Below are 16,993 nucleotides of genomic sequence, written 5' to 3' on the forward strand. Positions count from 1 at the left end.
TCTCGACGCGGCCAATCAGCGAGAAATACGATTGGCCGATTAGATTCCAAAATTAGCCGATGGAAATCCACCGCGCGACAATTATAGCGAACCGGCACCGCGCAATTATCGTCCGACAATCGGCGTTTTAGCTAAACGCGACTTTCCGATATGTTGAAATTACTCGAAAAACGTAATTTGCATTAAAATGTTCGAATAATTGGCCATTGACAGCTCGTAATTACAGGACCGCCTGCTGCTATCTCGGTGCAATTTGCAATAATAATTATCCCCTATCAGGGGATAAGTCGATCCTGCACAAACTAATTATCACGCAATAAAATTATTCCGCGTCATTTCGGTTCTGCAGACTGGCACGCAAGGTCGATCTCCTTACGTCGGATTTTACCGAATGGAACGTGTTTGCGTGCAATATGCCAAGTCATGGAAGCGTTCACAAGTCTGCCGATGATAAATGACTCGGAGTAACTTCCTCGCCTGTCATCGATTGTCGCAAGAAAGTTACGATAATCAATGACTATAAAGAGCGTAACTTGTCACCACGCAAATCGTTTCGTAATATATATAAATCATGGAATGATTTATAAAATATAACATAAAGAGACATAAACGACTAAATAGATAAAGATATCGAAAAAGATTCCAGCGTTATTTAAACGTTACGAGAAAAGAAATACATTGACAATTGGTATTACGAAAGCACCGTTAAAAAAACGCGATAATTTAATAGAGAAAGCGACAATTCCAGCCAGCGTGATGTATTTCGCATGCGAATTTCTGAGAAACGACTTAGCATGCAAATCTTAAGACAAAGGTACAGTGATTCATTCTGTGGATCCAATCACTTGTATTGAAATCGATGGAGATAATGTTCTCTTATTCAAATCGCTTATTCTAAATTCGCAATTCGATGACATAGAAAACATTTCCGCATGAGGGTACGAAGGCGTTATGTGCTAAATATAACTCAAGCTTACTAAATTGCTTCATTAAAACTTTTGAGTAATTTAGAATTCTCAAAATTATTCGCCTTTCCTCGAGAGATTCTTTCCTATTTTTTAAATTGCTTTAAAATTATTTTGATTTCTGTGAATTCTTATTTCTTTTATTATAATTTTTTGTTTTTTAATACATATCTATTAATAATTAAACTATAAATTAAAATATTATTAAATATTTAATTAAAGATCATTTAGAATTAATTGTAAGACAGAATTCTATCGATTGCTCCTAAACGGAGTGTTGTTATCGGAGTTATGATATTCGTAGGTATTGTAAATTTGAAAATCTCATACGTCACATATCAACACGAGAAAGTATCAATCATAATTCAAAAGTGAGACGGCGACCACCAAAGGATCGTCATGTACACACGAACCTCCTAACATTAATCATCGGAAACATTTAGAAATTATTATCAGCGATCATTTAAAAAGAGAACAGAACCTATTATGAGGTATATAGATACGATGGCGCGTGACGAAAGTGTCATCAATCCCGTAATCGACAGAGCATCGCTAAATGGATCCTCATTAATGATGTAACGACGGCTAAGTCGACCGATGCGATATGATGTATCGGTCAACAGGGTGCGCACAGGTATCGCGTTACATTACCCCCCCTATCGGAATTATGCTCCTCCGTCTTAATGGATTTCGACTGATTCTCGTCGTGTGCCCCGAGATAGTGGTCAGATGCATTAGTTTTCGACGTATTGTGCCCTTCACGTCCACAGTGCCCCGCGGTATACTCGTATCGTACACGGCGGACCGACGCGTGTCAGACGGGTCTTTAGAAAGCTCCACATAGCGAACCGAGAGGTGTATTCTTCAGATTTGTCCGTCTGACGGGTGTCTTTTGTCGGTACCCATTACGTCAAAAAAATCATCGGGCGAACATAAATGTCGGAAAGAGGCTAAATAGGGATGTGTGTTCTCTTTTCGTGAGAACGAGAACCGGCACGGCAAGTAAAAACTTGAAAAAGTGAGCGGATAAAAATTTCGGCTCCTCTGGATTTATTAAACGTGAGGAAATCGACTAGATTTTCGATTATTTTACGAAAAATTAAGTTCTCGCAATTTTAATTACGAACACCCAAAACTGGCAACTAAAAATTTAACATAAATGCAATAATAAAAGAAAAATAATCGTACTGTAAGACAAGTTATTTTTTTCACTATTCATCGGCAATTTTTTCCCGCGCGCCGAACGATTTTCACGATTGGTGCTTGCTACATATAATGCGTTAAATCACTCCCGTCGACGGCATCATTACAGTTCATTACTCACGCAATTGATACTTCGAGTATAATCATAACGCCCCTCATCTCGCGAGGAAGGTCGGTCCAGTGAGAGAAGTTTTACCTATTCTACGCATCCTCCGCGATCTCCACCTTTTACCTGCTCTTTCTTATGGGTTTCCGTGTGTTACATTGTATCAGAATTACAGCGTTATACTCTCAAGATATACGGTGAGCACGATTAAGAACAATTTGACGACTATAATATCATCTCACGCGGCGTGTGTATCTCCAATGCGCGCCACTACGGTGTGTTATAAAGCACGTCTCGTTTGCGAACTCATATAAACGCGGAAACTTTTCTCGTCTTCGGCGAGACTGCACGATTACGTTCATGCGATGGCGCGCCCTTTGATTGCCCCGCGACCGTCATTTTTTTCTTTTCTACGTAAGCGCAGGAGAGTAGCGATCCTGCTGATTACCGACAAACGCTGCGAGCATATGTATATGCCGGTAATAGTCCCGCATCCTTGATATTACGTGCGTAAAACCGCGAATATACGCAGTAAAAATAAATTATTTCCTTTCCACGTAAAGTATTTCTACGTAACGGTAAAAAAATTGGACGTTTCCTATTGAATATATCACAGAATATATGATATATAACATATTCTGATTAATAAATACGCGAATTCGAATAGAATTAAATGATTGCAGAATTAAAATCAGATATTCTGAAAAAAAAAAACCAGCACTTTTTTAAGAGGGAACATTTGCGGTCGTGCACGTTCTTCGCTCGAACTACTATCGTTACTGTCATACGATCATGACAACCTGTCAGATCCATCAGCAGTTTTCTCGCAAAATAGTAAATTCACATATATGATTATCGCGATTTATCGTCTGTCGTTTCCGCATGATCGTAACTTTTATCAACGGTGTTTTGCTGTAAACTGCTCCACTAGAGCCGCCTCTCTTCCACCATAATGGCATGATTCCACGAGGCCCGGCAGCGAGAGATACTAATTTTTTACTCGGTATCGGCAGCACATCGATAGGTAGATATATTGCGCGCGATCTTATCTCCGTCCATGCGTCTTGTTTATGGGCGTAATTTCGCGGTGGAAACGCGCGCGAATCTCTCGCAGACAAATCGATGTCCGCATCGATTTATCTTCGGGGCTACTGACAGCAGCGCATTAAACGTCGGTAATACTCATCCTAAACAACCTGGATTATGACGTTAAAAGCGAGGAAAATGTGAGGAGGCACGTGAACATGATCCTGCAACCTAAATTTATCGCGGTACTTTATCGCGTAAATCATTCAACCTCTTAACGATCATATTTACAACGTGTGGAAACAATTTTTGGACAAATTTTGCTTCCTCATATTTTCATAAACTTCGTATATAGACCTTTGATCGCATATAAAGCTAAGTCTAATCAACCGAATTTAAAAACAGGAAATTGAGAGTTATCTCGCCAGTAAGTAAAAATAATTCAGCTTAGGCGTATCTTCATTCGACCCAACTGGCCAACTTTATTAAATAGCACGCTACGTTTCGACCTCGGGTTTAGGTCCTTATCAAGCGTTACAAGTACAAACTATTAATTAGTTAGGCATAATGCCTGCTACGCCACATCTAAAAACTAATGATAAAAAATATTACGACATGTGACATATATAGTTCACAGTTAATAAAAATAAAGTGCTTACATAATTTGTTCGTGGATAATTAAAATATATAGAAGACCGTTGACACGGCATATTCGATCGTTTATAAAGAACTTGTCGAGTCGGCGATGTTACTGTTAATGTGCAGACACGGATAACAACAAAATAGTACAGCTCAAAGTGATCAAGAGGGGGAACAGAGTAAGAAGTGGGAAATTATGTCTCTTCTATAATGCGTTCGTAGAGAGCGTTGAGCTTCTCTGTGTCTCTTCGTAAATTAATATTGTCGTTGAATTTTTTTATAAAAAACATTTCTGCTATTTCCCTCTTCTTAGTCTGTTTCTCCTTATGTAGGATTACTGGTTTATTCCAGTCGAAGTCGTGTCCATATGACATTCTGTGACAACTGACCACGGAGTGATTACTATCGTTCTTCTTTATATCATTCTGGTGCTCCCTGAGACGCGTGCACAAATGCCGTTTCGTTTGCCCGATGTACGCAACATTACAGTCTTTGCAGTTTATTTTATAAACTAATTCGGTTTGATGAAGATCATCTATCCTGTCTTTCCCTCTTTTTATTATACAGTCGAGTTTTTTAGGGACCGTATATAAAGTACTAATATTGACTTTTTTAAGATCTCGACTTATAGATTCACTCAGATTTTTCACATATGGTAACAGTATACTATTCTTTGAATCAAAAATTATTTTACTATCCTCGGTAGACGTATTTCGTGTTTTAAGTTGATTTAATCTTTTGGCAATGTATTTATTCGTGATTGACTTTGGAAAGCAGTTGTTAGTCAAGATATCTTTAACAATTTTGATGTTAGAGTTATGGAATTTTTTGTCAGAGAGTATAATAGCGCGGTCAACTAAGCTTGTGATAGTGTTTATTTTGTATTTTAACGGGTGATTCGAATAAAAGTTTGTATATCGTCCAGAAAATGTAGGTTTCTTATACCAATTCGTTATCAAAGTATTACCATTTCGGATCACCGTTGTGTCAAGAAAGTTAAGTGCCCCGTCCTTTTCCGTTTCATATGTGAATTTCAATCTGGGGTGATAGTCATTAAATGCTCTTAGTATTATGTCAACTTTAGGTTTAGGTACAACAGCAAAGATGTCATCAACATATCTGAAAAAAATCGAGATATCGAAATCTAACACATTCAAGCAATGTGTCTCCAGATCATCCATTACAATGTCGGAGACATCTGGAGACAGAGGAGACCCCATGGGGCTGCCGAAAATCTGCTCGTAAATTCCACCGTTAAAACTGAAGCTAGTGGAGGATAGAATCAAGTCAATAGCATATAAAAATTGTTGTAAATTCAGGTCTGTTTTTTTCGAAATGTGACTCCACCTTTTCTCTATTCCCTTAAGTACCAGATCTTTCGGAATGTTCGTGAAAAGTGCAGTAACATCAAGTGAAATGAGTATTTCATCCTCCTTTATCTGTCTGTTATTAATCAAATTAACGAAAGACCAGCTATCTTTTACATGTGACTTCGGTTTCGGAATAGATGAATGTAAAACTACTTGTAAGAGCTTTGCTACGTTGTATAGCGGACTTCCCAAAGTCGAGACAATAATGCGTAACGGGAGGCCCGGTTTATGCACTTTCGGCAGACCATAGCATCTCGGGAGATTACCATTCGTACAATTCAGTCGGTGGTACATACTGTCAGTAATGATGTCCTTGTCACGCTAAGATTTAACCAAGTCATGAATTTTAGACGTGATTTTTTTGATTGGATCTTTATTTACTTTTATATATGTATTTTGGTCGTTGAGCATTTCTGTCATTTGATTTAAGTATTAATTCTTATCTAAGATGACAGTTACTTGACCTTTATCTGCTTTGGTGACGAGGACATCATTATTTTCGCGTAAGAAGTTTTTGCATTTCTTAAATTCACGTGTGACATATGTGTCAATACAGTTAATATGTGTATTCTTGCTAAGAAATTTATGAAGTGAGTTCGTGACTAAGCGGCGTGTTTCATCGACAACATTATCTGATATTTTGTAAGAGTTGCACTCAAAGTTCTTAATTATGAAAAGAATTTAAAAGAATTATATATGAAATAGTGGTAGAAAAGACCGAAGTAAAAATTGTTTTTTGAGTTTTCGATGCCAATGTGTTGCTTATGTTCTAAAACGTCGAAAAATCACTTTTGAACAAAATGTCTGTGTGTATGTATGTGTGTGTGTGTATCTTTTTTTTGTTTATGGTATAACTTCCGTAATTTTTTAGATATCGGGATGTATTTTTTTTTTAATCGATAGAGTATCATGTAAGGAAGGTTGGGATTGAATTTGGTGATGATCGGTAAAGCGGTTCTTTTTTAATAAAATTTAGAATTTTGGTAGAAATGTTTGTGGATGTTCTAACTTCCGCAAATTTGGAGATATCGATCTATTTCTAATTTTATTATATTTTTCAGTCTTTTCTACCCCTATTATGAAATAGTTATATATGAATATAATTTTTTAAGATTTGGTTGATTAGATCCAGCTTTATAGGGGAAGTGTGTGTAAAACGGCCCCATTAAGGAATAAATTAATTTTACTTCTAAAGGAAACCATATTTGGATTCAAAATACCGTCAGAAGTTTTCATTGACATCTTTGTTAATTGAAAAAGTTGAATGTAAGCATCCCCTAAATTTTCCAAATTAGTAGCAAACAAAAAACTGCAGACATGCATTTTGGCCGTTTTACCCACACCCTATGGGTAAAACGGCCCCGGTATATAATTTTATTTCTATTTTATATGTCTTTGTGATATACTTATTTTATATATTGTGATCTAAACTACAAAAAGGTAGGTTTACTTTAAAATAAATTTAGACGTAATTTGATAGGTAAATATTTACTTTTTACTTGCAAAAATCACAGATAACATTTTCTGTTTCTGTGTTGGCGCACTCCTCATGCAACCATTTTCTACAGAAGATGCACTGAATCCATTTCTCTCCACTTACTGAATTTATGAAATTTTCTCCACAAAAAAGACATTCGACGTCGTTCTCTTTATCTTTACTATATACAGCTTGGCCGTTTTACCCACAATTGCAACTGTATCAACAAAGTCTAAACAAAATGTTTACTTAACCTTAAATAAAAAATTTCTGAAAATATTCGGCTTACAGGATCACTACAGATATTTAAAAAAATATAAGCGACTAGGAACATCGCATGGGAAAGAGAAGAACACTTAATAAAGCTTGGACTTACCTTAGATCAGACGTAACGAAAGTAGGAAAATTGCGCAAAATTGCGTTTTGCGTCCGTACGAAGTTTGTTATTGATGCCAAAATGCACGAGGCACGTCTGTGACATGTGAGCAACCTAACCTACTGAGTCGCCAGACGGCAGGACTGCGTATTTCTGAGAAACTAGGGGGAGGCCGTTTTACTCGACGGGGCCGTTTTACACACACTTCCCCTACGCGATTATAGAGGTCCATAATTTTTTAAGAAATGCTTGTAACAGCTCTAACTTTCGAAAATTTTAAGATATCGGTCTATTTCTAATTTTATTATATTTTTCAGTCTTTTCTACCTTCCGTACTGTAATTTTAAAAAATTTTTTTACAGTGTGGGAAAAATAAACAAAAAAGTAAAACAAGTTGTATATTTTACGTGAAAATCTTGGGCAATTGCACAAGCGACTCAAACGAGGTATAGACCTCTCACTTTTTATAACGCCGCGAATTCTTGGGAAGCAGAATGAACTGTCGCATACCTACTTTTAATTTGATAGACAAATTTATTTGACTCCATTGCGAGCAATGTCTCATATTGATATCGGAGAAGCGACATTTCATATTCTGACAATAATAGTCGAAATCTCACGATAACAACCGAAAATCAATTTTTTCTTCTTGTTTTTTTATTCTTTTTTACAGTTCTTTTTCAAGAGTTTTCAAGTCAACTTACGAGTGTGAATTATGGCGAGTGTGAATTATGACGAGAGTAAGGGCCAAAGCACATATGACAGTCGTAGTTGTGGACGTAAGTAACGCACAAGCTTTGGCGTATCCTGATTTGTCAGGTCGAGGACTACGACCGTCGTATATCGCTACGCCACGTTATGTGCTTTGGCTCTAAGTATAATACTATTAATATATAACTCGATAAAAAAAGGTCGGAAAACCTTCTTTTGTTCCGCTAAGTTATAAGACGTGTCTAATTATATAAACAAACATATTGGAGAGAGACATTAATGCCCGATTTCACTAACGTCTTATCACAAAAATTATATAATTATTAATTATATTACGTCTCTTGGATGTTTCAGATATATGCCCTATATGTTTAGAGTCATGGTCTAACACAGGCGAACACCGTCTGTGTTCGCTAAATTGTAGTCACTTATTTGGCCAAAAATGTATTTTAAAATGGCTACGCAGCAGTGCGAATCGAACGGCCCACAATGTAACGCAACAGCTAAATCAACAGATGTTAAAGTACTTTTCGCCAATAAACTGACAGCAGTGGATACTGCTGAATATGACAGCAGTGGATACTGCTGAATTTTGCAGAGTAGGTTATCTACTATGTGGAACTTGAAAATCGTACTTTGCGAACAGCATTAAAGCGTGCTAATGATTGTATAGAAAGTTGCGAAAACCGCATTGCATTATTACTTTCCGAACTGGAAAGTAATAATTAATCAATATTGATACTGATCTCTATTTTTATATGTATTTTTATATGATAACTTACGATTAGACTTACTTTTTTTACCACGATGCATATCATTATCTGAAATTCTCTTGATTTTTAAAAGGGAAATGATGTATAAAAAACTTCCATGACAAATTTGTCGCGTTTTTATATTTGATCGACTGATCCCCCTTCATGATAGTACGGCAAGAATAATGAATATGCAAGCTGTCTAGACATTGAAACTATACTATAAAATGCAGATGAAACTCTTCCGCGCATGAATCTACTGTTTAGTGAGATGCTTTCTTCTATTTCATCATATAACTTTATACATCATAGCAGTACATGTAATTGTTACACGATTCTTGTGCAAATTCTTGCCGTGCAAATTTTTCTCGTGCGGAATTTAGAATTTCGGTAGAAATCTTTGTGGTTGTTCTAACTTCCGCAAATTTTAAGAGAGAGAGAGAGAAAGATATCGGTCTATTTTTAATTTTATTATATTCTTCAGTCTTTTCTATTTCTATTTCATATATAATTCTTTAAGATTTGATTGGTTTCCGATATTTTTTTCTTTTCTCTGAAACTAGCAAATTATTTAGCAAAGTCTAATCTGAATGCAATTTTTTAAATCAATAAATTAGTGGCTGATTTCATTTATTAATTGTCAATTTGATAAATATTATTTGAAATACTGTCAAAACGTCTTTGTCAACGCTTATAAATATTATTTAAAATACTGCCAAAACGTCTTTGTCAACGCTCAAACAATGAAAAAATTCAGTTATTGTAAGTTTAAATAAGAATTTATATACTTAAGAAAATGAATTTTCGTTCTCTTTAATATATAATATATATGAAAAAATTTGAAAAAAAATTGTGCAAATTAGAAATTTGCACTTGGCTTCCTCATCAAATTGAGATGTGCGATTTGGAAATTTGCACATAGCAAAGTCACAATTTTGAAGTGAGAGAGTAGGAAATTAGCAAATTGAATCTACAACGTATCTACGTTGCTACGCGCGAAAAGCTTCCTCTATGAGGAAGCCAAACTAAAATACGTTGTGGATTCAATTTGCTAATTTTTTTATATTCTTTAACCGACTCGCAGTTTATTTCTCCTTCGTAAAAATGTCAAGATTTTATTAACAGTTTTGAATTAAAAATGGAAAGCTTTTTGCGAGTTATATTTGCAATATGGAAATAAAATCTTGCCGTGCATTAAATTTCTTCAGCGGATTCTATTTTGATATAGAATTTTAAAGCTTAATTAACAAAAGTGCTTATAAACTTGTAGTGAGCAAAAAAAAATTCTCTAAATTAATCAAAAAGTATATCTGTAATGTAATGCAAGTGTTTAAATAAAACACTGTATTACAGAATGATGACAGAATGATGTTCGCGTAAAGAATTAAAACTCGACTATTTTGAACGGAAAAAATCAGGTTAAGCTGTTAAGGAATTAATTTGGAGAAGCGTATTTATAAAATGCGGTTTAAACTTTTCGATCTATAACGGGAAGCTGAGAGAACATTTATGGGATTATCGTAGAAATTCTAGCAGACTGTAAAATATATGACGTAATGACACTGTACGCGATATCGGCTTAAACAGGAAAACACTGAACCAGTGGTTCTCGAATTTCTCCGATCAAGAAGCAGTTCCTCTAATTAGGAAATTCATTTTCGATATGAACACACATTTACTGATGACAGAAATCTGTTAGATCGTGTTGACATACTGTAATTGCACGTGTTTCGGTCGTACAAATTATAAGATATTTTATAACTTAATTTGTAGAATTTATAGATAATTAAGCATCGTAATTAAACATCGTAATTAACATAGGTTCGCAGTTTGAGGGTAACGGTAACATCAGCCGGTTAAAACAGTCATGAGTAAAATTCCCATAAAAGATCGTTTTTATCCTAACTCGCTTGTGAATGTGTCTCTAACTCTACACAGTTTGGGAACCATTGCATTTAACTACCACGACTTATCGATACGGACGTGCGCATCTATGTGCGTAACAGCAGCAGTTTATAGCTATCTATTTTATTACCATTATCTAACGTGCGTTTCGTCCACTTTTCCACATCCAATGTAATCCGATAGCTTATTGTCATACCGGATGTAAATAACGCAAGGCATGCAGACTTTCGCGCGGTATTGCCATAAATATCACAATTGATTTGCACCCAAGTAACGATCTGAATATAATATAATTGTATGTCGTGTGAAGCGATAACTGATTGTATACTAAATACTGTATGAAATTCCTTCTTTCCATATATAGAATTATAATATTTATTATTAAGTGTCGTATAAATTTACTTGCGATGTTAGTGCAAAATCTTTAATATCTTCCGAAGAAACGTAAACGTCCGTGGAAATGTAATTTAGAAGGTGGAGGGAAAGAAAGAAAATAAATAACTTTCGATAATAAAATGCATTCTCCGCGATGTAAGCCATTAATTGTAGATATAATGATATTCGTCGCCAATTTTTTTTCTCTTGTCTTCTATTTTACTACGCGCGATTTATTCATAATTGCGCGAGTAGCGTAATTACGATTTAGAATCGATAGGAACCTGTAATAAAATCTGCGACGCATCGTAAAGCACTTCCATTAATACCTCTGCATAGACTGGTCTCGGCGACTCCGTATTTTACAGCTCACTCGTTTACTCGATAAGATTAACGATCGGCTCTCACCTCTTGACACTTTCTCACCGATCACAATCGATAATTGATTGTTATTAATTAATAATCTCCATTAATAATTCTCGCGTTGATCGACGATGTTTGCTCGCCACTTGGCGTGACGTATTTATGAAATAGCACATCATTGGCAATATGAGCGCCCGTTAAATTGCACTAATCGCTAATTACTTAATTCCCGATAATCCAGTGTTACATTTCTGTGTGATAATTTCATCGCAAGAAACGCGGCGCGAATTTCTTATTTTAAATGTTAAATTTCAACGAGACTCTCGATTGTCTCTCGCTGTCCTCTTCTTTTCGTGTGTGTGTGTGTGTGTGTGTGTGTGTGTGTGTGTGTGTGTGTGTGTGTGTGTGTGTGTGTGTGTGTGTGTGTGTGAATTATCTAAACAAAATTGTTATCGTTTGCGAAATAAATCAAACAACGCCTCCTCTGTATTTTCGACCAGTCGCATAAGCTACTTTTTCGCATCTACTTTTTTCCCTGCTCTCGGATTGATCTTTTTTTCGAATTATTAATTCTAAATACTCTTTGTTTCCAAAATTACATTGTTAATTAATAAATAGATTTTACTTAAATTCTTTATTATGCGTTTGATTTTATTTATTGTTTACGTTTATAAAGTATAGTTTTTAATTTGTATCTTTCTTCTTTTCCTTACATGCTTCGCTTGTTGTTTGTATGAGAATGAGTGAATAATGAAAGAGAAAAAAAGCAGAAAAAAAGAAAAAGAGAGTGAGAAAACAAGAGAAGAAAACAATTTTAATTATAATCAAATATAGTTTCTATCAGCATTGTTAGTTTTATTTTTCAATATTGACAAAGATTGAGTGTGAAATATTCTCGAAGGTAAAGTTCGCCGTAATTACCCTCGAAACTACTCTCCTTGGCAGAGCTCCACGCGAGAGCAGACAAGACAACGAACTTTGCAACATATCTATATCTATCTCCTTTATTTTTGGTATACTCATATATATATGTATGTTGCTACTATTCATATCACTGAGGAAACTTCTAGCGAGAAATATGTGTCAACGATCGAATAGGAGGGGGGGGAGAGAAAATTTATAGCAAATTTCTCAAATCTCATGGTTTGTATATGAAACTGTTAATTATATTCATAATTAAACCGTATAATTACATTTCTCGTATCATGTATAAGATTTTTTGGCATGTGCCATTTTATTTAAAAAGATTTTAGCAGAAAGAAAATGTTGACATAAAGTTAGGATGAGGTTGACATTTTAGAATTATATTTTATATCTAATCGAATAAAATATTCTAATCTTTCTTGTGTAATACATTATCCTGTAAAGGAAAAACATAGAAAATTGGAATTGAAATCAATTGGGATCAATTGCACGAATTGTCCGTTGTGTAAAGAAACTTTGAACTTCGAAATCACAAACCAATAATCTCTTGAACCAGATGTATGACTTCTAAATTTAGAAAATCGCGCCTCAAGATTGTTAGCAGTATGCAGTATGAACAGATACCTATATTGATTCAACTAGTCCAATATTATAGCTTCAAATAATATCTTTAAAAAAATGTGTACATTATGTTTGTATATTAACTTCTTAAAAATTGCTTGTTTTATTTCGACGATATAACCCATTTGCTGCGTAAACACGCATGTAATTTTATTTCGGTTATCTTTCATGATCAGTGTATTTCTCGCCGGATAATTTGTCCAAACGTTTTTACGTTTCCCTCTTGAAGGAAGACGACCCCGTCGTAAATTTGCCTTAGACTCGCACGAAGCGCGCGTTATCGAATTTTTCATGGGCCATCAAAGAGAGCGGATCGGTGACCGAGGGCTTAACGCGTTGAATCTTGAAAAACACTTGACTGGCGATTAAAAGATGGATCCCTCAAACATCATCCGCTTTTATCGGATTGGGTTCGGCTTTTGAATCTCATCGACGCGATTCTAATAGCATCTCCGCAGCAGCATAGACTTCAATAAAAAAAAAAACCCGCTACTATCTGAGCATTTAATTAAGCGACTCGTCTAATACTTATCGTTAATTCAAAATCGATACCGATGCTGTCCTTATTTCGTTCCAGTCATTGAAAACGCTACCAAGCAAGCATTTAATTAGCATGCCGTAAAGCTACATTTCTTCTCGTTATATTTGCGATTATATTTGAAATTAATCCATTTTTCTTTTTGATTTCGTTCCCCTGAAATGATAATAATATCGTTTTTTTTTTATTTTAAGAATTTTACTTTCTCGCTATGTGCTTCACAACTGTTGCTAATAAAATATTGGAAGATAAAAAAAAGATGCAATGTTTAGAGTTCAATGTTCTTGGAAATAATCTTTTTAAAAAATAATATCTAATAGAAACTTATAATTTTTCCTCCTAAAATGTTCTAATTAAATTTTAGAACCCAGAAGCAATAATATTTTTTATTATTTCCTTTATAATTATTAATTCTTTTATAAATCGTAGAAATTGAAAAGTATAACATATTCAAGTATTGTGTATATATTTCCCAAAATATAGTTACTCTCTCTAAGTTGCTTTTGCAACGAGAAAGTGCTAGAATGATGCAATTAAACAGTTATTCAAATCATTATATATTTCTTATTTTAGATGACGCATCGCCAGCTTCGTGTCTAGCTGCGCTATTAATTATTAAAACTACGTAACACCTCATCTCCGCGAGTTGTTATCACGAGGAAGATACGTCCAATCGCACGGCGAAATATGAAATGCGTGTACGAAGCCCTCGCGATTTCATTCGTAAAACTCATTCGCCGCACAGCTCTTATCGTCGCTGTCGTAAAGGCGTAGTCGCGCTAATGCAACGAGGAAGATTATTGCATGTACATACCGAAAGAGAAACGTTCGTCACTGGCGTATATCTCGGCACGTGGGCGCCGTGGGCACGTGGTGTGAGAAACGTAGTGTGTATTATTGCGTACTTCGCCGTGTCTCTTTCCCTCTCGAGAAAGAGAGCGCGTCTAACGTCACTTCTACCCGCAGACGTTAAGCGTTTACCGCGTAATTTCCCATTGTTTGCTATTGTTAGCGGTTCGTTTATTTGAAAGGTACTCGAATAGCTCGGTGCCTTTTTCACCCGCGAGACGTGGTGAATCAAGTAAAAAAAAAGTCGGATCGTAAAAACGCATGGCTGTGGAGGAAAGAATAGTTCGTATAGTTTCCGCGGCAACGGGGATTTCTTGCGAATTTGTTATGCTGTCATAGATGTAATAAAATTCGCGCTTTAATGCCGCAAAAATTATAATAAAATGTATAAAAGGATTATATAATCTGTAGAATTATTTGTATAATTATACGAATTAAGTGGCAATTATACGATTCAGTTATGTCTAGATATTAAACAGTATAATTCCCCAAAAAATTTTTCTCGTTAAACTTTATACTCATATATGCACAGATTTTTTAATTAAAATAAGATAAATTTTTATGCTTATGTGTACATGACTAAATGTTTTATCTCTCTTGTTCTATTTATCGTATATAGTTATAAGCTTCAGATATGCACTTTTTATGTACGTAATTTTTAATAAACATTTTTAATAAATGACAACGCCCAATATTCATGTATAAAGAAAATACGTATAGCAACACTATTTACATGAAATTTTTTTTTATTAAATGATCAATTGTATCGTTTATTTTCACTATAACTTATATAATATTCTCAATAGATTACGTTTGATATATCTAATCAGGCAAGGTACATGGCCACTGAACTGCATATCATCGACCTACCCGTGTTCCACGTAATTCACAATCCGCTTCAATGCGTAATCGCGCGACGCTGCCCATGCTATGCCGATTGAACGTTCGCGGTAACGACCGGTCCTCTACCGGGGCGTCGGCCCTTTTAATTCGCGCAATATCTCCACGGCGATTTATTATCCGCAACGTGGTGGCGCAAAACGACCGAGACCGAAGCTCGAATTTCCGGTCGCGGTGCGCGGCAATGCGCGAGTCCCGCGCCAACGTTACAGATCGCCTTCGTTCATCGTTCATCTTTCACGGTTAGACGCGTGCGGCACACATGATACGCATTCGCTGCGATCGAAAACACGATGGGTCGCGTTATATGCCGGCAGATTTTTTTTCTTGTGCAAGGACATCACTTATGAGATTCCGTTTGCTCGATTCGCTTCCTGTTTATGTATACTGGACACGGACATTTCGCGTTTACGCTCGAGACGCGAATGCACTCTCGTTAATGCACTCGCGACGGAACGCGCCGCGCGCGTTAATTACGCGACATCACCGAAGCACGAAATGATGATGTTTCTTGTGTAATTGAAGACGCGAAAATTACCTTTTCCTGAAAAAGACTGTGTCGAGGATTAATAACTGCGCGAGAAATTGTACACAAGCGTTGTTTTTACAAATAAAACTACGAAGCATGTCTAAAAAATTGTGGGAATATTTTCTTCCATATTTATATTTAAAAAATAATAATAAGCATATCGTGCTATATATTATTAAACAGAATTTCTATTTATCTTCTATCCAATCTTTAGGTTTCATATTTCGACTTCTTTTGGATTTAGTAGTTTTCAAGCATACAAATATTTCTCGCCTTTCATCAGCGACGATACGCGGTCGAATATAAAATTCGGTATCCCTTTTAAATGATTTCTGTAATAATATCTTTTGCCGCATTATCCTTAAGCTCCTTACGTTATGAAACACCGGAACGACGAATTATACCGATCTTTCCTCTCTCTCGAGACAGGAGTCGCGTCTTGGAGTTCAAAAACCTTCACGCTTCGTTTCGAATCGGGAATCACAGTGATTTGCATGGGACGGTACGGAAATCGATAGATACTCTTTCCTAACTTTGTGATCGCGCATTATAAAACATAATAGAGAACAAGAAAACGGTAACCAAAAATGCCAATGTCTACCGGTTCTCTCATCATCGAAAAAATTTGCATGAAAATCACCGATGAGGCTTACCGATCCACCTTTGTCGCTTCCTTTATCATTAGTCACAGGTCATTAACTGCGGAGCTGCAAAACGATACATAAACGCTATTTCTATGTTTCAAGATACGCCTTTTTGAAGATCGTAGTATTTTTTAATTGCTTGTAACTTTTTACTTGGATGAAGAGAGTCGATTCGACACCGCATCGATCACCAAAACGCGCACCTTCGTAATCTTTATACCATAATTCAGATAGGAAATTACTTAACGATCTCTCGACTTCCTAAACGAGCGCATTATATTCCATATTCGTATTTTCTAACAACGCACAAGTCTACTCTCGCGGTTTTTACGATCAAACGCGATCGCTTCCCTCGTAATCTCGTGTCCGTTTAACTAAGTCCCGAGAAACCGCGAGAAATCTGCGGTTTATTCGAAGGTATGTAGGTGTCTTCTCGAAGTCGCTTTCATCGATAGCCATTTAGAGTCGACAACGATATTTATGGACAACGTAAAGATTATTAACACTTGAGCCGTACAGAATAAGCCAATCGATTCACTTATTTTCACTCGATTCAAGCAAGTATCTACTTTACCTGAATGTTAATTTAAAGAAATAATTATATTATACACAAATATTTTCTATACGAATTATTTTTTCAGGAAAGTTAAAAGCGCACAAGATAGTTTTGAAGTATCTCTTATTTCTATATTCAATTTGTACTCACTAACTCGCAGAATC

General features: G+C 35.7%; 1 protein-coding gene across 1 annotated transcript in view; it reads left to right on the forward strand.

Moving 5' to 3' along the window:
• LOC139780740 (uncharacterized) overlaps window positions 1-16,993 on the forward strand; it is a 104,467-nt gene that overhangs the window by 17,321 nt on the left and 70,153 nt on the right. The window lies entirely within an intron of this gene.

Source organism: Temnothorax nylanderi, unplaced genomic scaffold (assembly GCF_030848795.1).
Source record: "Temnothorax nylanderi isolate EJ_2023f unplaced genomic scaffold, tnyl_v1.0 TNYL_tig0295_pilon, whole genome shotgun sequence".
NCBI classification, from domain to species: domain Eukaryota; kingdom Metazoa; phylum Arthropoda; class Insecta; order Hymenoptera; family Formicidae; genus Temnothorax; species Temnothorax nylanderi.